Source organism: Palaemon carinicauda, chromosome 21 (assembly GCF_036898095.1).
Source record: "Palaemon carinicauda isolate YSFRI2023 chromosome 21, ASM3689809v2, whole genome shotgun sequence".
Lineage (NCBI taxonomy): Eukaryota > Metazoa > Arthropoda > Malacostraca > Decapoda > Palaemonidae > Palaemon > Palaemon carinicauda.
The window spans coordinates 54118283-54140782 of NC_090745.1; positions in this window are offsets into that span (position 1 = coordinate 54118283).

The following is a 22500-nucleotide window of genomic DNA, read 5'->3' on the forward strand; positions in this document are numbered from 1 at the left end:
CTTCTCACGGTTTGTTTTGTGTTTACTCTTCATGGAAAATATTACATTGCAAATGGTTAGCTTGGTCTTGACTTTCACATCCTGTTTATGACTGACTTGGCGTTTTCACACTCCTCCTAACTTCTACATTGACCTCTTGGGTCATGGATTTAATCATGTAATTTTACACACATTATATTAGCTCGTACAGCTACCTTCAATTAATTGAACACAAATAATACGTTAAAAATATGTTTACTAGGAGTGTGATTGGATATATATATATATATATATATATATATATATATATATATATATATATATATATATATATATATATATATATATATATATATATATATATATATTTTTTTTTTTTTTTTTTTTTTTAACTTTAGCTATAAACAAGTGATTAAGGATGAATGTTCAAATAGGTACAATAAAAAAAATACATACCTAACAGATATTGTCAAAAACAAAGAAAAATGCAAGGAAAATAAAGATTATTATATGGTACATTGCTAGCAAATGATTATATGGTACCCCCCAAAAAAATACTGATGTACATATGATTCGGTAACTTGTAAAGAATAGTTGTCAACTTCGTCAAAAATACAGATTATTATAATACGGTAACTAATAAGTATGTTTGTTACCTTGGTAATGATATAATTTTAGTGCACAAACAAAAATTCCTGGTACGTACACGCACGACGGTTTCGTATATTTATATATATAAGGCTTACATATTTTATAAGATGCCCATAGATTCTTCATTTTAACATTTAGGGCTTATATATTTTATCAGATGCCCAAAAAATTATTATTTTTTTTTTAAATGTTTTCAAAATGCAATATCTTAGAGTCTCTTCAACTACATATTACTAACATACTAAATGCTTTTCGTGCACAACACTTTTCCAAGACAATTTTACTCCTTTGAGCGAATGAAAGGGCCAACTTCAAAATTGAAATTTTTTCAAAAACAAATCAGGAGTGTTGTCTGGACATGGCAAAACGTTCTGTTTGAGCTCCAACTAACTATGCCTTAACCTACGCCAAACACAGATGTTAACGGCGATAAAAATCATCACCGTAACGCTGATTGCTGCTAGTAACACGTAGAAACGAAGATCTGCATAAGTCGGCGACGGGTGGTCCATCCCGGTTAATTTCATCAACCGCTTAGCCACTTGTGCGTTGTATGGGAGAGGTAAAGATGGGATTGCAGTAGACCACGTGAAATTTGCAAAGTAGGCCCGTTATCTAATGATAGTGTTAATTCCTGGCACCGTGTAATTCGTGGACGTACCGATGCAACCATCTGCTGCAACGAAGATTTGGGAATAGGACGTGGATCCATCCGGGCATGATACATTGAAGCCAGCCTTGTCGTATCGTATCCACGAGCCGATGTTCAGTCTGCAATTGAACTTTTTATCATCAAAGGGATAAAGTTTTTTTCAGACAATTTTCATGTGTATGGGAGAGAGCACCGTTTAGCACTATACCTAACTCGCATGAATCCATTGATCTTTTATGGAATTCAGAGTTAGCTGTACATATCTTTTTATTCATTGCGTCTGAACAGTGAGTTAATTTATTTAAGTCTTTAATGACCGTATGTTTCCTTGTCAGGGGAAATCAATACGTGTCCTGTCAAACTGGATATTACTGGGATTGAGTTATTTGTCATGAAAGTCGGAAATGGTGATATCCTGTATAATTGCCAGGCATCGGAAGAATCAAAGGGAATTGTAATCATAATCCTGTAATTCAACGGTTACTGTAATTAGGCTGTAATAAAATTCTAATTTATGTGCGTCTAACAAAGGAATATAACCTCTTTTCTCCCGTCCGTTCTCCAGAATTAACGTTAAGTCTTTTATCTGCAACAAATGTGGTGAGAGAACACCTTTAGTCGCAAACGTAATAGTTTCCACATAGTCTTTTGATTTCTCAATGAAATGTGGAATTTTATTATGGATATGATCTATTTTTGAATTATAATATGTTAACGTTGCCAACAAGTCTTGTACTTCCATAATCTGACTGATATTACTAGAATGTTCGTTCACCAAACTCATAATTTGATTGATAGAAGTTAACTGATTCCTTAGTTCTGATAAAACTAATTAATTTTCATGTGTTAAAAACTCAATTTTCTTATTTTGATTACTAACTTTAAGACGATTTGAAATCCCTAAGCCTAAACTTGCAACAGATCCAAAGATGTTTAGTGCAGTAAAAATAAACGGGTTATTTTTTTCAAGGTTAGTATGTCTTACTGTCCACATCATAAGGTCACGAGCCAAAGATTCTGCCTCGTAAGTCTTAATTTGCAAGTCGTCGGAGAGCATCTCTGCAACTTTTAGTGTCGATGCAAGCAAACTCTCTGTATTAAAAGGAAAGTGTCTTCTATGCATTTCATTTAATGAAGCAGCAAACCTTGAAATGGCGCTCTTTAAGCTAGTGATGTCATTCTCTAGTAGAAAAATTGCTTGCATGCGTACTTCTATTACTATGTTACTTGCAGTAATAAATACGTCTTCTGTTCTCTCCACTATAGTGCCATATTTAAAATCTATACTTTTAGTTTTAGAGCTCTTCCCACACGAAAAAAATGTCTGAGCGAACAATATCACTCCTAACAATAAAAACTTCATCTTGGAAACCTGTAATGAGAAAAATATATGTAATTACTCCTGTATTAAGAAGAAAAAAATGTTAACATATAAGTTTCATAGATAAAAATAAAGAAAAATTCCCTCACTTCCTTCTCTCTTATTTTAATTTCTTATGTGAGCCAATGGTACACTTCTCTCATCAGTGGGTTGGGATACGTTTTGAACTCTAAATCTATTGGCCGTTAATGTTTCCTAAATGCTAAAGGGATCTTCAAACTTAGGTGTTAGTTTATAATTGAGTCCTTTACGTACATTTACCTGTATGTTTACATTATCACCCACGGTATATGTTTTAGTTGGCTACGCTATTTTATCATGATTCCTTTTCATTATGATTTGTGATTCTTCTAAATTTTTTCGAAGGATATCAAAACAACTTTTGCTTGCATTTATACATTCTTTTAAAGGATTTGATAAATTAGTTGTAGGCGTTAATACATGGAAAGGCGTTCTAACTGGGGTACCCTACAATGCCTCGTGCGGCGACATTTTAATTGATACATGATATGAGTGATTCAGAGTACTTAGTACCGCAGGTATTGCAATATCCCAGTTGGGTCTGATCCCCCTAGTGTTAATCTCAATATGTTTAAAACCTTCCTGTTCGCTCTTTCCACTAGCCCATTCGACTCTGGGTGATAGATCATGGTATTGATTTTCTTTATGCTAAAGAATTCACACAATGAGGTAAGGAAATGATTATTAAATTCTCCACCCGAGTCTGAGATTATCATGTGTGGAATTCCATGTTTACAGATGTAACACTCGTAAAACTTCGTAGTGCATTCAATCCCAGTTTTAGTTTTAAGTGCTATCAGTTCTGTATATCGAGTCAAAGCATTTACAATTACTAAGAGGTGTTTATTTCCTCTGTCTGACTCGTAAAATCCTGTTAATAAATCTAAATGTATCCTTTCAAAGGGTTGGTTGGGCATGGGATAAGCCCCTAGGCTGACAGGTGTTTTCGTGTGCCCTTTGTTTTCCTGACAAATGCGACAATTAGCTATGTGTTTTTTTTATATCTGTAAGCATCGTATGCCAATAAAACACCGATTTCGCTTTCTGTGACATTATGGAGAACCACGGGTGTCCATGCAATGGATTTGTATGCAACCAATTTAGGACAGTGGATATAAGTAAGATTGGTACCACTACCTAGTCGTTAGTCACATGTGGTGTATTGCGGGTTTTCCTTGTCACGGATCTACACAGAATATTGTCTTTGATTATATAATTTTGCTGCGTATACTTTTATATATTCCTTTTCCTTACGATTTCCTTTCAAAGCACTTATAATTTTTTCTAATATCTGATCTTTTCTTTGCTCAGTCTGTAATAATTCAGCGCTCCAGCCCAGATCTTCCTGTTCAAATACAGTTTTAACAATAGGCATGGATGTTGATATATCTATTAATTCAGCTAATGGCTCCGTACAAGATGACACGGGGTTGCGTGATAATGCATCAGCAATGATATTTGCTTTCCCTGGTAAATACCCGATTGTCGCGCCAAAGTCTTGGATGATCAAATGCCACCGAGTTCGTTTGGAGCTGTGACTAAAGCCTTTAAAGAAGTCGGTTAGTGATTTATGATCAGTAAGAACCTTGACGGGATAACTGTATATTATGAACTTAAAATGCACTAGTGAATCAACAATAGCTAGTCCTTCCTTGTCTATTACTGCATACTTACTTTCGGAAGTTCTTAGTTTTCGTGAATAAAAAGCTATCGGGAAAAACTGTTTTTCATATTACTGAAGCAATACCCCACCTACTCCTAAGTCTGATGCGTCTGTTGCAATGAAGAATTCCTTACCGAAGATAGGAAATTTTAAGATAGGAAAACTACACAGTTCATCTTTTAAGGTATTAAACGCCTCTTGATGATGTTCAGGCCATATGAAATCCACGCCCTTCTTCGTAAGATCAGTTAGGGGAGCGGCTATTATTGAATAATTGCGTATAAAATGCCTGTAATATCCAAGACACCCCAGATATTGCTGTATTCCCTTGACATTAGTAGGTATCGGAAAGTTACGGATAGCCGACACCTTATCGTGGACTACTTTAAGACCTTGGCTAGACACCGTAAAACCCAAATAGGCCAATTCTGTTTTGAAAAATTCACACTTACTAATCTTCACCCTTAAGTTATGTTGTCTTAGTCTCTGTAGTACTAGTTCTAGTTTACATAGATGTTCTTCTAAGGTATTGGAAAAGATTACAAGGTCGTCCATATAGGCATGCAAAATATCCCCTAGCAAGTCTCCAAACACTATGTTGATTATTCTAGTAAATGTTATGGGAGCACAACGTAAACCAAAAGGCATACGTAAAAATTCATAATGTCCCCTGGCTGTGCTGAAGGCAGTGTATGGGATACTATTTTCTTCTAATGATATCTGGTGAAAGCCTTTAAGTAAGTCCAAACTGGTAAAATATATATTCTGACCTAAAAAAAGATAAAATATCGTCAGTACATGGCACTGGGAATCGATCAGGGATCGTTTCCTCATTTAAGCGACGGAAATCTGCGCAGATAAGCCATGTTTGATTTCCTAATGACTCCTTCTTCTAGCATTTTACCTACTTCATCATTTATCTCATTCTGGAATTTCATAGGGAGTCTGTACGATGGTACATAGATAATTTTCTGCTTGTCCTTTAACCTTATTTGATGCTCGATCACATCTGTTTTTGCTAAGGATCCATCCGTAGTGGAAAAAACATCATGATATTCAGTTAAAAGTCCCAAAAATTTCTGCTGAATTTCTTCATCTTGAATGTCTTTATTGATTTTATTTTTAATAGATTGCAAAAGGGATTCATCTGCAACTGATTGAGCGTGATTGATTTCAGTGACGGTAAGAATACGATGTTTACAAACTTCTACATCCAAGATATGTTGATTTTGTGAATTACTAAAGTGGTATTTAAATGATTACAGATATCAATATTACATTGTTGTTGTGAGCCAACTGTATAAATAGCTTGTGTGACGGACAATCCGTTAGTTTTCAAAGTGTCGGAAACGATTAATATTTCAGATCCCGGTAATGTTTTCTTTAATTGCGATATTAGATTCGAAGTTACGTTCGGCTCGATAGATTGCGTGCAAGATGATATTACGGGTGAACGAGAATTCTGTTGGGTCGCGTATATTATTTCTTTATTAATGAGACAAGTTATTGGTTCTTCAACGTACGTTACTGTTTTATTGCAGTCTCTTTTTTATCCAAAACTGATTTTAAAGTATTAGAAGACTTATAGAATTTTCCTTTGATATACACGCCGTGTTTGGCAGGGCCTAAGATAATGTTTTGATTACCCATAGATGGGTATCCTATAATTACAGCTGGATACATATCAATGTTTTGTACAACAACAAAGGTATCGGCAAACGTGCGCTTACCGACCTTGTACTGAACATGAGTTACGTCTATTACATTTAATTCATTATTTCCTATACCCAAGAGCCATACTCCGGACTTCTCTATATGGAAGTTCAAAAACAACAAATGATGATTTGTCCTCAAATCCCTGATATTACGTGGACTACCAGAGTCAAAAATTAATGTAAATGATCTGTGTTCTAAATTTACAGCATATAATGTTGGTTGTAACTCATTTTGTCTTATTATTGTGTGAATTTGTTGCAAATCTAGGGAAGCATGCACTGATTTACTCAATTCGGTCGTGTGTTTCATAGGAAAATCTATTGCCTCACAATGATCTGATAAAACATTAAATGGATTATTGAACACTACTGATGTTGATTTGAATGACCCAACATCACTCTCTTCCCCACTGGAGGTCCTTATGTGGTATTTGCTTTGCTCTGCACATTCTGAAAATTAGTCTGACCTTGCGAGTTCTGGCTAGACGGCCCAGGATCAGAGTTATTTGAAGAACTGTTTGTTTGTTTTTGATTCAGAACTGCATTGACATTTGGCTGTTTCTTCTTATTGAACTGAGAATTTTTCTTTTTATTTCCATAGGGAACTGACTGTGGAATTGACTGTGTATTTCTAGGATTCTGTTGTTGATTACGTGAGTAGCATCGACTATATGAATGAGTTGAACTATTATGTAACGAACAATATCGCGTTCTGCAGTCTGCGATCAAGTGACCTTGACGTTTGCAATTATAACATGTCATTCCTGCGACTTAACTATTAATAACTACGTTTACTTGTTGTGGCTTTGTTTCATTTTTTTCAAAAACTTGTGTAAACAAGGGATCAAGATCAGTACACTTAGACATGTGTCTCTTCATCTGTTTATATACGTCCAGTTCTGTACTTGCTGGCGTTAACTTTTTATCAAAACACACAACTAAAGCTTCTGGCAACATAAGTGTCATGCAAGTTGAACACATTAATCGTAATAAATCTTTCACAGAGATGTTATCTCTAGTAACCCAAGTGGAATTACCTAAAATATCCTGATACTCGTTTAGCCTATCGGCAATGAGAGGTGCTCTCTCTATGATATTAAGCCGAGTCAAAGTGGCTTGATTAAGTGTATTTCTTAATGTTAAAACTACATCTAAGGCTTCCTTACCGCCATAGATCGCACGTAGCCTAACTTTGAAATCATCCCATATAACTGCCTCTTGAAATGAAACTCCTCTCAAGTACGCACTCGCATCTCCTTTAGAAAAGTCTATAAAACTTTTAGCTTCTTGTAATTGTACAAATGGGTCTATGATTTGTTTAGCATTCAAGTGAGCATCGACAAAAGAAATCCACGACTCGGCATTCTGAGGTAAGAACCCATTGACCCGACCTTGAAAAGGAAGGATAGCTGAACGGGCATTTACTAGTGTTACAATGGGAGCGGGAATGGGGTTACTAGATCCGGGGGTGGGGTTACTCGGATTCACAGGAGGCGTCATGTTTACTTTACTTTTTTTCCTATCTTTACGACTCGTTGCAATCGTATCAAAATATCTATATGAATACAGACGTCCACTGCGTAAATGCATAAGCACTATTCAATAAAGATTATAACATAATCCCCCAATACAATGATACTAATATAAAGATATTTCCGGAGAACTTCTGAAAGAAAATGGAAATAGCACAGAGAAAAAAAAAAATTCTAGACGAGAATTTGAATTTGAATATAGTTTCCTTTAATAAAAGAAAAAATGAAGATTAGCAAACAACTCACCCCAGCAATGATGGACGATTGACTCGTGATAATAACACTTCACTGTCTAAAACTGAAATGAATAAAGAAATGTACTTAGCTTGTGTTTATATGGGCGAAGGGCGATGTAGTCATTTCCTCTTTCTCTCACTGGTTTGCGAGAGTTTAGCTGTTTGGGTGAATGTTTTCGGTCCGATTTCCCATTGTAATGTTGAACGTAGTGTTTCCTGGATATGATTCTTGAATGTTTAATAAACGTTTAATGTCAGTCCTTCGTTTTCTTAAGATGTTGATTGAAGATCCAGTTCCTAAGTTTGTATAACATTTATAGTTGATATTCAATGTGTTAATTTCTTCGGTGGATATAGATACTTCGTCAAAATTGTAGATTCATTACAGTTGATTCTCTGGTTACTAGCGTTGATTTAGTTTAAACGCTGCCACCAATTGTTGGGGTGGTACTGTTATAAACACACATAATGGTTCCAATCAAAATGTTTCTTCAATGTGTTATATATTTTAGACTTGCAGGTTACTTCTTCTGAATAAGTCTAAGTAAGTTAACTTTAAAACAGTTTATTAGCAGCTCCTTCACAGGAGTATATATGGTTTGGTCGGATGACCATTCAGTATGACAGGATGATAAGAACTAACAAAAACATATTGTCTGATGATAACGTATACTTAGATATCTCAGCATTTACGTGAAATGGTAAACACAACATTGATATAGGAAGCTATCTAGATCCGGTGAGACACAATTCTTCTCACGGTTTGTTTTGTGTTTACTCTTCATGGAAAATGTTACTTTGCAAATGGTTTGCTTGATCTTGACTTTCGCATCCTGTTTATGACTGACTTGACGTTCTCACACTCCTCCTAACTTCTACATTGACCTCTTGGGTCATGGATTTAATCATGTAATTTTACACACTATATATATATATATATATATATATATATATATATATATATATATATATATATGTACACACACACACACACATATATATATATATATATATATATATATATATATATATATATATATATATATATATATATATATATATATATATATATATATATATATATATATATATATATATATATGTACACACACACACACACATATATATATATATATATATATATATATATAGTATATATATAAATATGTAAATAGACAGCAGAATAATTCTTTTACTTCAAGTTGCAATGCAATATGCTCACTCATGATTCCACTAAGTTTTTTCTTATTCCATGCCACTTTAAGTTTTCTATCACCAATAACTTGATTTTAGTTCCAAAAAAATTTTATCACAGTATCAATTCACGTGATTAGCATCAATCGTGGTTATGCACACATACTGTATATTTTTACGAAGCTGGTCCATCTAAGAGTAGATTATTTTATACACGTATATAATTTGTGTATTTGATAGATGTAAAGCCAGCTCATAAGGTGATTTCCAATCATGTAGGATTAAGTCAATATATGTTAAATACCTATGACTCTCATCCTTTATTTTGCATTATTTCCATTCAGTTCCGTATGTAAATTGACGTCATTTTAATAAATTAAATTTCAATTTCACGTAGTTTTGTTACAAAGTCTAATGCAAACTTGTTAAAAAGTACGCTGTATGACACACACGCTAGGGATTGCATCACGTTTCCAAATGGTTTGAAGTTACATGAAGATTCTAGACTAAAAATCATTCCTTTTTTTTAATGTTACGAGAGGAGGTGGGCGGAGTTAGCTGAGAGAGTTGCCTTGCAAGGGACGATAGTACCCTACTACCTTGATGCCAAGTTGGCGACCTTATGACGCTAGAGCAATGACCCCATGCTACAAGAATGCTTTACTGGAAGTTTCTAGAGTGAATTAAGATGATATATATATATATATATATATATATATATATATATATATATATATATATATATATATATATATATATATATATATATATATATATATATATATATGACCAAACCATGATTTGTGCTTCCGCCAGGCTCTATCCAGCCACTACGGGCATAGTGTCTCCTCTAAAACGTGCATAATGTTTCCTCTCAAACGTAAATGGAATTTCTCTCTAACATATACCATGTGTAGTGTTATTTGAACATTGATGATATAATTATGTATCTAAGTTGGAAGTGTAGTGTATTAATGTAAATACATTTTAATGTATAAATTGTTTGTAACTGGACCAGTGAGATGTGGTATAAAAGTGAAATGTATCTCTTTTGCTTAACCATTCGGGAATCTTATGTGAGCCAAAGCATGTGAAAGTTTCAATCAAGTATAAGAAAGTATATTTTTTATCTATTTTCTATAGTGGTAAAGTGTCAACTTTTTTTCATTAATTGTCAAAATTAAATATTTTTATAGATGAATATCTTGTGAAACAAGTGTTTGTATAATTTTTCAATGAAGAATTTTTTTGTTTTAGTCTAAGCTTTAGTTCTGATTTATTATTTTGAGTGATTTATTTTTGGCGTTAGTTTTTATTTTTATTTGATATTTGTTTTAAAATGTATGTATTTTTGTAGTGTGTATTATTTCGATTACCAATACTTATCTCAATGCTTCGCTCGTTTCCCCACACTAAAAACCGAAGAAAGAGGTTGATTTAAGAATAGTTCTTGTTAAAAGGGAAGTGATCAGCCAGTTTCATTTTGAGTGTAAAGGACTGAGACCTTTAGATATTTATTGTTTATATATATTATTGTCTGGGGGTTGTATATCATTCTCAGAACTAGGAAGTTTTCTATTGAGTCTTAAATCATATAATAAAAAGCAATTGAGCTTGTGAGCTCGAGAATTTACATAATTCACTAGACCTAGTAATAATATATATATATATATATATATATATATATATATATATATATATATATATATATATATATATATATATATATATATATATATATATATTAAAAATTATTTTTTATTGCCAGTGCAGTATCATTAAGTGTATGGAGTATTTCACTGTTTATGAGATTTTTACATTCTTACCATATCATAATTGAATTGTTTAAGAAACAAATACATGAAACATGATTACGAATTAAAAAGGATATATATTCTTATTCTGAAAACTAAAAATTAGACGATATTAAGACTATAATAGCCATTAAAAACTTAATATTGGAACTGAAAAAGAAATGGTAGAGATACTCAATCGTGAGTGAAAACATTGTATGGTTAGGAATCTAATGACCCTAAATTGATCAATATTGAAATATTTTTTCAGTAAAGAAGTAATATCACTATTATGTTCTTGGTAAAATTATCAATTTTGCTTTCGGGTATTTTATGATAGCTATTGTGTACATATTGTAATTGGTCACAAAAACCATCCAGAAAAATATTATTTAGTTGTTGCTATAGTGTCCTCTGTACCAACCGTGTGTCACACAATTCTACATAATTCCTTTTGTATATATTATGCTTGTATCTGCGCTCTTCCCTCGCACTAAAAAGAACCTGAATGATCATGTCTCCGGTTTTGCTCTGTGACATTGTCTGTCTCTCGAACATGTTATGTCCTATTGCCTTAAGGTTTTGTATATAAAGGAGAGTGTTCCTTAATAAACAACTCAGTCGATTGCATCCTGCCTTTGAGTTTACAACCTTCTCCCTGCATCGTCACATTGGTGACCCCCGGAGTGACTCGCTCCTCCCGCCTCCCCATCCTCCCTACACCTCTCACCGTTACTATGACGCCGTCAACGCATACCTTTTGCAGCAGTACTCACCGTCGCCAGCCACCCGTATAGCAACGCCTTTCCAGCTCTCTCAACAACCGTTGAGGGATGAAAGGGCTTCGCTCACCCTCGGGAAAAAGACCAGTATCAATCACCTGCAACCTGCCGCAGATGGCTCTCCTCCTGATGTGAACCCACTTCATGACTTTCAAACCTCTATCAACGCCTCCACTCGTGATGAAGAGGACACCTATTCAACCTCAACCGAAGCTGACGTGAATGCCGTAGGACATGCCTATGAATGCCGTAGGACACACGCCTATGAATGCCGTAGGCCTATGAATGCCGTAGGACACACGCCTATGAATGCCGTAGGACACACTCGCCTATGAATGCCGTAGGACACGCCTATGAATACCGTAGGACACACACACCTATGAATGCTGTAGGACACACTCGCCTACCCCATGACGAGCCGGAGCGGCAACACAGCCAACCATCATCCACCACTCGCACGCACCCCTACCAACGACTTCTACAGCCACTCACTGCCGCTAATCGGCGCAGTTTTTACTACTACCTCTCCAGATTCAGGGCACCTATTTAACATGTTTAGTATGTCATTTTTAGAGGGGGAGCCATGTACCAACCGTGTGTCACACAATTCTACATAATTCCTTTTGTATATATTATGCTTGTATCTGCGCTCTTCCCTCGCGCTAAAAAGAACCTGAATGATCATGTCTCCGGTTTTGCTCTGTGACATTGTCTGTCTCTCGAACATGTTATGTCCTGTTACCTTGAGGTTTTGTATATAAAGGAGAGTGTTCCTTAATAAACAACTCAGTCGATTGCATCCTGCCTTTGAGTTCACAACCTTCTCCCTGCATCGTCACACCTCTTAGATGTCATTATATCGCATCTAAGGGAGTTTCCTGGTAAAAAGAAAAAAAAAATGGGGAAGACCCCTCGACCCCCTCCCCCCACTTAGTGCTTATTTAAACTTTACCCCCCTATCCGAAAAAATAATAAAAAGTCCCTAAACCTGTAACAATGTATTTACATTCTGTTGTGAAGCCAGACTTACCGTCTACCTTCACCACAGAACCACATCGAGGTATAAGTTCTACCGGTACCTCATCACTAATAAAAACTTGGCTTGGTTTTCAACCACAAATATAAAAGACTCAGACGTCCTATCCCTGCCTCGTTAAATTAGATATAGAAGTATAAGTTTGAGAAAGGATAAGTATTACTGAATAATAAAAGGCAGGGTTTGTGAAGGACTAACAGACTATTTTCTATAGTGTTCATGCAAAGTGAAGGAAAAAATATGTAGAGTGATATTGGGTATGGAAGTGAACAGTAACGGACAGAGTTGAAAGGACAAATATAATCAGATTTTAATATCTTAGAAAAAAAATGGTTTTGAAATAAGGTGTCCCAGGGATATATGCTATTTAATATCAATATATTATGTTACTTGACGGAAACATCTCTTTAAAGCTATGATGAATGTAGGTTTATGAATAAACTATATTGCTGAGAGTGCTAGGTTAGAATGTAAGGAGGGAAACTAAAAGTAAAATAAGAGATAGGATCATTTGTAAGTTATATGTAAAATATATATGAAGGTCTAAGATTGGCAAGGTCAATAGTATAATTATGTAAATGGGAGATAGAAAAAGTTAGGGTAATTAGAGAAAAATTACTTTAACTAGATTTTTTTTTTGTGTGATATAATAATTATTTAAAAATGGACACGATGTATAGGTTGATGGCGAAGATAGATGTGTTTTGGTATGTAAATATTAGAAAAAAGATCAGGAATTTCTTTCGTATCAGTTGAATAGATCAGTGTGGTAGGAAATTTTTCCTTCATATTATTTACAAAGGAAATGGATTTGATACTGAAGTTAGAGGTGTACAGTATGCATGCTGTTGACATGTAAATTTTATGAGTAATCGTTTATGTAGTAATAAAGGTAGTATTAGCATGAGATTATATTGCCCAAAAAGTAATAAGTGATGATACCTCAGTGGCTTTTTTAGTAGTGATGGGGAGAATAACATAACCAGATGTTCGGGAAATTTGTCACAATCTGCTTTTCATAATATCATAATTTAATTTTGTTTACTAAAAGGTCTACATACCCTAATTGTCCTTCATTTAATTTCTGTATCATGTCTTGGGGAAATGCTTTGTGCAAGAGGTCAGTTAAGTGATAACTGAGAGGCAAGGTGAATGCTACAAAACTTTATTGAACAGATATCAAACATAAATGTCAGGATTTTGGAGAAAGTCACAAAAAGTAAAACAAAATTAAACATGAGCTATTAGGTTTATACAGGTTGGCTTACTAACAGTACTGGGAAGAGCTAGTGATAAGATAAAAAGGAAACACGTTAGTGTACAAGTCTGTGTGAAACGTGGGTTAGAGGGGTCCTCCCTAAAAATGTCATGCATGTGGAATAGGGGCCCTATGCTTTTGAGAATCGTACTAAAGGTGAATCATCTGATAGGAGATATGAAGGTTTTAGGAGAGCAATGGCTACCCAGTCTTGTTTGCCACGAATGTTGATGAAGATAGCGTCCAGCGTACGACGGATCATGAGGAAGGGGCCCGAGTAAGGGGGACGTTAGCAAGGATTTGCTAGTGTAGTTGAGCAAGAAAATGAGCGTTGCAGATAAGTCAGTAAATGTTGCTTAGCTAGGACCTTGTAGGTCTGGCGACATGGAGTAAATTTTCCCACACTGTGAAGTAAGTGCTTGAGATTGTCGGAGAAGATTGCAGATGCAAAAATTTCAGCAAGGATGACCAACCAATCCCCATACACCATTAAAGCTGCCGAGACATCAAAGCATCTGTGGGAGTGGTCCTTGGTTCTAGGAATACCCAGGGAAGCATGGTAAACCAGTTGGAGTCCTTGGCACGGGACATCAAAGCTGCTTAGAGGGTATGATGAAAACATTCAACCATTCCGCTGGCAACAAGGTTGTTTGCGCTTGTCTGATGTAGGATAATTCCCAGGAGACTAGGTAATGGTGTCTACAATTTAGAGGTGAAAGCAGTAACCCTGTCAGAAATAATATGCTAAGTGATACCAAATCTCCCTATCCATCCTGAGAGTAAGAAAGATGTATGTGAGACGGACATTATAGTTTCCATGGGGATGTCTTCAGACTAACAAGTGGAGCAGTTTATAAGAGGAAACAGGTAATGGTGTCCTTATGATATAGATAGGGGCCCTACTACATCAACATGAACGTGGGTAAAATGAGGTTGAGGAAAGGTGCCCTATCGGTGTACTTCTGAATTTTGTCATGAAGTATAGGCGTGGACTCAATCCTTACCAATCTTAGTAATGCCGTAACAAAGGAACTTGGTCTTCAGTAGCTGTGTAGTAGATCAGCACAAGGGATGAGAAAGGCCATAAATGAAATCAAATACTTGTCGGCGCATGGAAGCAGGTATTCTCGGTCTAGGTCTTCCATTACTGAAGTCACAGAGGGTGACGTTGGAGTTGTCGTGGGTGATGTCTTCCCAACAGAATGTTGAGCAGAATGTCCTACATGTTTGGTACTCTGGATCTTTCTGTTAGGTTTCTACCAAGCTGTTGTAATCCAATCCCATGTTATTAGCTGCCAGTGTGTTTCTCTATAGGGCATCGGCAATGTGACTAATTTTCCCGGGGAGATTTTGAAGGGTGTAATTGTATCCAGCCACCGCAGAAAAAATGGCAGTGTTGATAGGTCCACCAGGATTCGCACAGTCAAGTGAAAGCATACAGCAGAGACATGTTTTCAAAAGTAGATGGCCGAATTCTTCCTTGAACGGTTTTCTACTGAAAAAGGCCAATGGACCACCTGCTCGAGTACTGAACCAATAGGAACGTCATTGACATTGGTGAAGAGAAGGAAAAGTGCATATCTAAAAGAAAAAGTGAGAGCTCCATTGGTTGACAGGGTATTATTTTCCCTGCAAATGGCTGCTTCTTGAAGGGGACACCACTACAGGTGACGGTGATGGATGGCAGGAACAGGTGATAATAGTTGATAATGCCCAAGATATCTTCCAGTGGTTTGACGATCGAGGGAGTGGGGAACTTCTGAAATGCTGCTACCTTCGCAAGGAGGGGCTATATTCCTTCAGGAGTGATGTTTTATCCTAATAACGATACATTATTGATGTCAAAGGTAAACTTTTCATACCCGACTACCAGCTTATTGCATTGTAGGCGGTCGAGCACAACCCGTAGGTGGGGGAGGTGTTGCTCTTTCGCGGAAGAAAACATAAGTATGTCGTCCATATGACATACACAGAAAGGAAGGTACCCTAGGATGCCATCCATGAGGCGTTAAAAAGCTGTCTCAGCCTTACGAAGACCTAAACAGGAGGAATTGAAGGTTTATGTACCAAAAGGTGTGGTGATGGTGGTCTTGGGGATGTATTCTGGGTTCTTGGGCACCTCATAACACCCCTTCAGGAGATTGAGCATGGAGAAATCCTATTCTTTGTGTAAGAAGGAAGCCACATTGGCGATGTTTGGGATGGGGTAGTGAACCAGTTCTGTCTGTATGTTCAGGCGCATGTAATCCCCACTTTGACGAAGAGAGCAATCTTCCTTCAGATTAATGTTTAAGGGAGACGACCATAGGTTTGAGACCTGTTGACAAAGGCCCATTCCTTTCATTTTGTCAAATATTTGTTTTATGATGGCCAATCAATCTGGTGCCAAAAGACGGAATCCCGCAAACACTGGGGCCCCAGACCTCTATATATGGCGACAAATAGTGTTTGTGAATAACCGGGAGTGTTTGACGAAATTCTGGCAGGAAAACCTCCAGGTACAACGTAATGGGTTAGGTGTAGACTTCCGTGGGTGGGTGGGTATCGAATATTCGTTGGCATCTACCAGGTGGACGTCGGTAGACTTAGACAAAGTACGTCATGTCTTGGAGAGTGACCTTAGCAGAAGAGAAGAGCAACCACCTGTGTCTACCAATAATCACACGACCATACCTGCAACATGTTATTATTATTATTATTATTACTTACTAAGCTACAACCCTAGTTGGAAAAGCAGTATGCTATAAGCCCAGGGGCTCCAACAGGGAAAATAGCTCAGTGCGGAAAGGAAAAAAGGAAAATAAAATATTCTAAGAAGAGTAACAACAATAAATATCTCCTATATAAACTATAAAAACTTTAACAAAACAAGAGGAAGAGAAATAAGATAGGAGAGTGTGCTCGAGTGTACCCTCAAGCAAGAGAACTCTAACCCAAGACAGTGAAAGGCCATGGTACAGAGGCTATGGCACTACCCAAGACTAGAGAACAGTGGTTTGATTTTGGAGTGTCCTTCTCCTAGAAGAGCTGCTTACCATAGCTAAAGAGTCTCTTCAACCCTTACCAAGAGGAAAGTGGCACTGAACAATTACAGTGCAGTAACCCCTTGGGTGATGAAGAATTGTTTGGTAATCTGTGTTGTCAGGTGTATGAGGATAGAGGAGAATATGTAAAGAATATGCCAGACTATTCAGTGTGTATGTAGGCAAAGGGAAAATGAACCGTAACCAGAGAGGAGGATCCAATGTAGTACTGTCTGGCCAGTCAAAAGACCCCATAACTCTCTAGCGGTAGTATCTCAACGGGTGGCTGGTGCCCTGGCCAACCTACTACCATTAAAGGAGAAAATTACTAAAAGGTAGGACACCGCTGCGTGCAATGTCCAACTTACAAATTTTTGGGCCACTGACAACAATTATAACATTTCTTTGCAGCAGCCCTGAGTTTGGAGTGGTTGTAGCATTACCGCGACAGAAGGGCATTAGAAAGTTTCTGGACAGGTCGTTGGTTGGGTTGTGGTGTAAACAGGAGGTGGTATATGTGGGTGGTCGGTGGTTTTATCGCCACTCCAGTACATCACAGGATGGACATCTGTGTCCTACAGCATTCACGTCCGCTTTGGTCAATGTTGAATAGTTGTCCTCTTCAACAGGAGAGGAGACGTTGATGAAGGTCTTGAAGGGGCTGAGGTGGCTTTACATAAGAATGTCAACCTTGTACATTGGGTCCTTCATTGGCAAAATATCGACATCGGGGATGACAGCGCATAAAGGTTCGTATAGTTGCCGTACCCAAATTCTACAGAGTAGACTAACTTCATGAGGAGAACCATCTGCGGAAGATTCCTGGCAAGCGATACTGGTCATTTCCCTGAGGGCGTATGAAGCCTATTGATCCCTCAACGGTTGTTAAGAGAGCTGAAAAAGTTTGGATATATGGGCAGCTAGCGATGGTGACCACTGCTCTCAGAGGTATATTTTAAGAAAGACGTATGTTCTGAGGGTGTCCTCTTTGTCACAAAGCCAATCTAATATCTCAGGGAGAGGGTCTTCCTTGGTGCTTGAGCGAGTCACACCCTTATTGCAAAACTAGACCTTGGTGCACTGAAACCAGGAAAATGCCTCTGTACTGCCGAAGGGCTGTAGGTTCAGGGGCTTGGCCTTGATAGTAGAGTCAGTGTAAGGGGGTGGCATCAATATAGAATAAAAAAGCATTGAGGAGAAAAGAGGCAGCGAACGGGACACTCCGGTGATCAATAATGTGTGAGACGCAAGTTAGGTGATAAACGAGAGGCAAGGTGAATGGAACTAAACTTTATCTAACTCTCTTCGAGCTTAAATACCAGGACTTGCAAGCAAGAACGTCACAAATATTTAAACAGAGTTAAACATGAACTATCAGTTTTAAAAAGGCTGGTTTAACAATGTAGGGAAGATCGAGTGATAAGATAAAAAGCTAAACTGTTACAGTGTACGGGCATTTATGTAGCATGTGCGGTACAGCTTACTGTCTTAAATACGGATATTCATCAACAGTTTCCAGAGGTTTGCTAAAAACTCCTAGTTCCTGTTTCTCTTCCTTTTCCTTGAACATTATCTTAGTTTTACTTATATTAATTTTAACTCCTACATTTTTGCTATCTCTATTCAAATTCTCTACCACCCTTTGCAATTCAACCTATAATTTACTGAATGCAACTTTGTAATCTATGATGATAAAATTTTTAAGGTAGGTCTCATTAATATGAATTCATACATTTTCCTAGTTTAGTTCTGAAAAAAAAAAAAAAACCTTCTCCTAAGAGAGATGGGTCTATTTGTATAATTTTACTATTACTGTACTTTCTGTATAGATACCCTCTAGTGTTCTATCATAGGATTCATCTATTTATTGTTTTCTTGGAAGGCTTCCATTACTATTGAGATTTTGACAGAGTTAAAAGCTTTCCCAGAGTGTATGAATGCTATACAAAGTGGTTTGTCATACTCTGTTGATTATTTCATTAGCTGGTTAATTACATGGATATGGTCAGTTATTGAATACCCACTCCTAAATCCTGCATGCTCTCTTGGTTTATTAGAGTTTAGCCGTGTTTCTATCACGCCTAATATGAGTTCTGCTAATATTTTATATATCATGGAGAGTTAACTTATTGGGTGGTAATTTTTCAGATCTTGTGTAGCCTTTTTTGTGAATTATCATAATGATAAAGTTTTTCAAAGTCGTAGGTATAAATCATTTTTGCCGATATTTTGTGTAAAGTTCAGCAAACTTTACTACTAAGAAATCACTTCCATCTATTATTTAATTAATTGTTAAGCCCTTAGTTCTTGCTGTTTTGCAATTTTTCATGCCTTTCAATGATTTCTTTAAATCTCCTACTATTGCGTTTGATATCGTTTCATGTGTTTCCTTATCTATATTGACAGAGCTATTTCTTGTATCATTATTGTATAGCATTGTATAGAAATCCTATGCAATATTTATCACTCCATCTCTGTTGTGGATAATATTTTTATTTAGATTCTTTAAGGCAAACATCTGTTGGTTTCGTGTTCCAAGTCTCTTTTTTATCAATCTAATGCCTTTTCCTTCCTTTAATCTCTCCTCAATTTCTGTCTGATTGTGTTTACAAAAGTTTTGGATAGGTCAGTAAATTCCATTTCCTCTTTCTTGTATTTTACCATTATTTTGATTATGTAAGTTATTATTATTATTTTTGTTCTTGATAGTTTTTCTAGATCTTGATAACGAACATCTCCACCTTTTTATTTAGCTGATTCCAATATATATATATATATATATATATATATATATATATATATATATATATATATATATATATATATATATATATATATATATATATATATATATATATATATATATATATACATATATATATATATATATATATATATATATATATATATTTATATATATATATATATATATATATATATATATATATATATATATATATATATATATATATACACAAATACATAAATAGGCAGTATATCTTCCCTAGGCAGAATTTCTACCGATTCGTGTTTGCCACTGGAAATGTAACCTTGTGGAGTAAGGAGAGCTTTGGGTTTGGAGTGATATCACTAGCAGCAGGATGTTGAATTGGGTCTAGGGCGATAGACAATATGTGTATTCAGCTTCAACCATTGATTCCTGGCGGATGATCTTACTGGAATTAATATGGGATGGAAGGGTCACTTTACTTAGTTAGACACGCATTGTGCATCACAAGGAACTGGCTACCCTTTGATGAATATAGCCAATGAAATCTCCATGGATTTAGTCAATGGAACGAGAAGATAATAGAATGGCCTCTAGTCCATGGTGTAGTGGCTTACTAAAAATCTCCTGGTTCATAAAAGAAAAAAAAATGAGTAATTAATATGTGAGAACCATCAATCAGGCTGGGACGTTATAGCAAGTGGAAAGATAATTTAGGAAATATTGTTTGGGTATCTTGACCATAACTGAAACACGTTGTAAGGTGATTGGTTAGAAAACTTTAAAACAAGACAACATACATCTAATCAGGAAGAACAGGTGAAGTTGAAAAAGAAGGGGTAAAAATAAGGATGATACTAAGAGCAGAAAAATGCATTAACTGAGTGAAGACCTGTAAACAGTAGAATTTTGATTGCAAAGTTTAAATAAAACCAGTGCAAGGTGAGCATTATAGTTTGCTATATACCAACAAATGATTCGGCTAAAAAAAAAAAAAAAAGGAAAGATGAATACCATGAGGAACTGAAGATTGTATTATATGAGATCGCAGAGAGAGATATGAAAACTGTTATTGGTGAATTTAATGCTAAAGTTGAAAGGAATAATCAATGAATAGGGAATGTGATGGGTTTCGAAACTCTTGGTCAAGTTGCTAATAAAAATGTAGCACATTTTATAAGTTTCAGTTCAACAAACAATCCTTTCATTCGAGGTACCATTTCCATCAAAAGGACATGCACAAATACACAAGGATTTTACTAAGTGGCAATTAAAAAAACAAATAGAGCACAATACAACTAATAAAGAGAGAAGGAGGACTCTAAGAAATGAAGGTGAAGATATTGGTAGTGATCACCGCTTCATTATTGCCATACTGAAAGTAAAACAGAATGCAACAAACAGAAATGTACATAATTTACCTAGGATTTGTACAAATAAGCTTCTGGAAGATATCCATAAAGAAACATTTGCAAATGAATATAGGAATTAATTTGGAGTCTTAAAGACTCTGAGAAACGAGGAGCAGAATGGTGTGATATTAAGAACGTATAGCAGTCAGTTGGTAGTGAAGTTTTTGAACGTTCAATTACAAGGAGAAAACGATGGATATCAAATAATACGTGGGATACTATAAAAAGGAGACAAAGACAGAAATCGATTGGTTGAAGTTCTCAAGGGAGTAATAAAAATTACAAGGTAGAACATGCCCAGTATTTCAGTGTTGATAGTGAGGTAAAAAAAAAAAAAAAGTCAAGAATGACTGGAGAGAATATCTAGACTGGAAAGCAGACAAAGCTGAAGAAAAAAAAAATATTTCAAAGATAGGCTATGGTTTAAGAATCGCTCATAGAAATCTTAATGAAATCTCTACTAGTGAAAATAAGAAGCATATGCCCATCAAAAAGAGCCATGGATCTGTTATAACAGCAGAAGATTAAGAAAGACTACAGTAGATGGAACACTTTAGTGAGGTCATTAATAGGAGATATGATGGGAGTAATTTGATTATATACCTGAAGCCTATGGAGAACTTGGTGTACTAATAAGTGAATTCAGTGTGTTTGAAGACGAAAAAAAAAAAAAAAAACAGGAGATGGAAAACCCCTGGATAAAATGGAATAACTGCGAAGATGAGACTGGCTGAAAATGAAGTGACTCAAAAAATATTTACAAAAATATTTTTTAGAACATGACATGAAGACGCAAAACCTGATGAATCCGAGCTAGGAGTGTTTGTGAAAATAACAAAGAAAGGAGTCTTGACTGATTGCAATAATTATACAGGACTATAACTCACATCAGTTTTCATGAAAATATGTAGTATACTGATTCCAAAGACTAGAGAGAAAGATTCGTAAAAAACTGAAAGATGAACAATCCCGGTTTCGAAAATGTAAAGATGGGATTGACGAAACTTTCATCTTGATACACGTACACCTGTGCACAGGGTATAGAAATCCACCTCTGATGGCATATGTAGATTATGAAAAAGCTTTTGATAGCGTCCACCAATCAATTTCGTGGAGAGTCCTGTGTTATTATGGAATTCCTCAAAGATATGTGAATTTGTTTAAGCCTGTTCATGAGCATAGTAAGTGTGGAGTTAATGTTTCTGGAATCCTATTAAATAGATTTCCAGTGGCCAACAGAGTATTCAAACGGAATTTGTAGTCACCCATGTTGTCCATCCTCAACATGGATTTTGCAATGCATAAAACAGTTGTAGGTTGTGGACAAGCATTGGGTTAGATAAGTAAAGGGCAATTATAAAATGTAGAGTATGCTGATGATTTTGTCCTTATTAGCAGAACCCAGAGGAATTTGCAATGCTTGCTTACCAGATTGCATGGAATA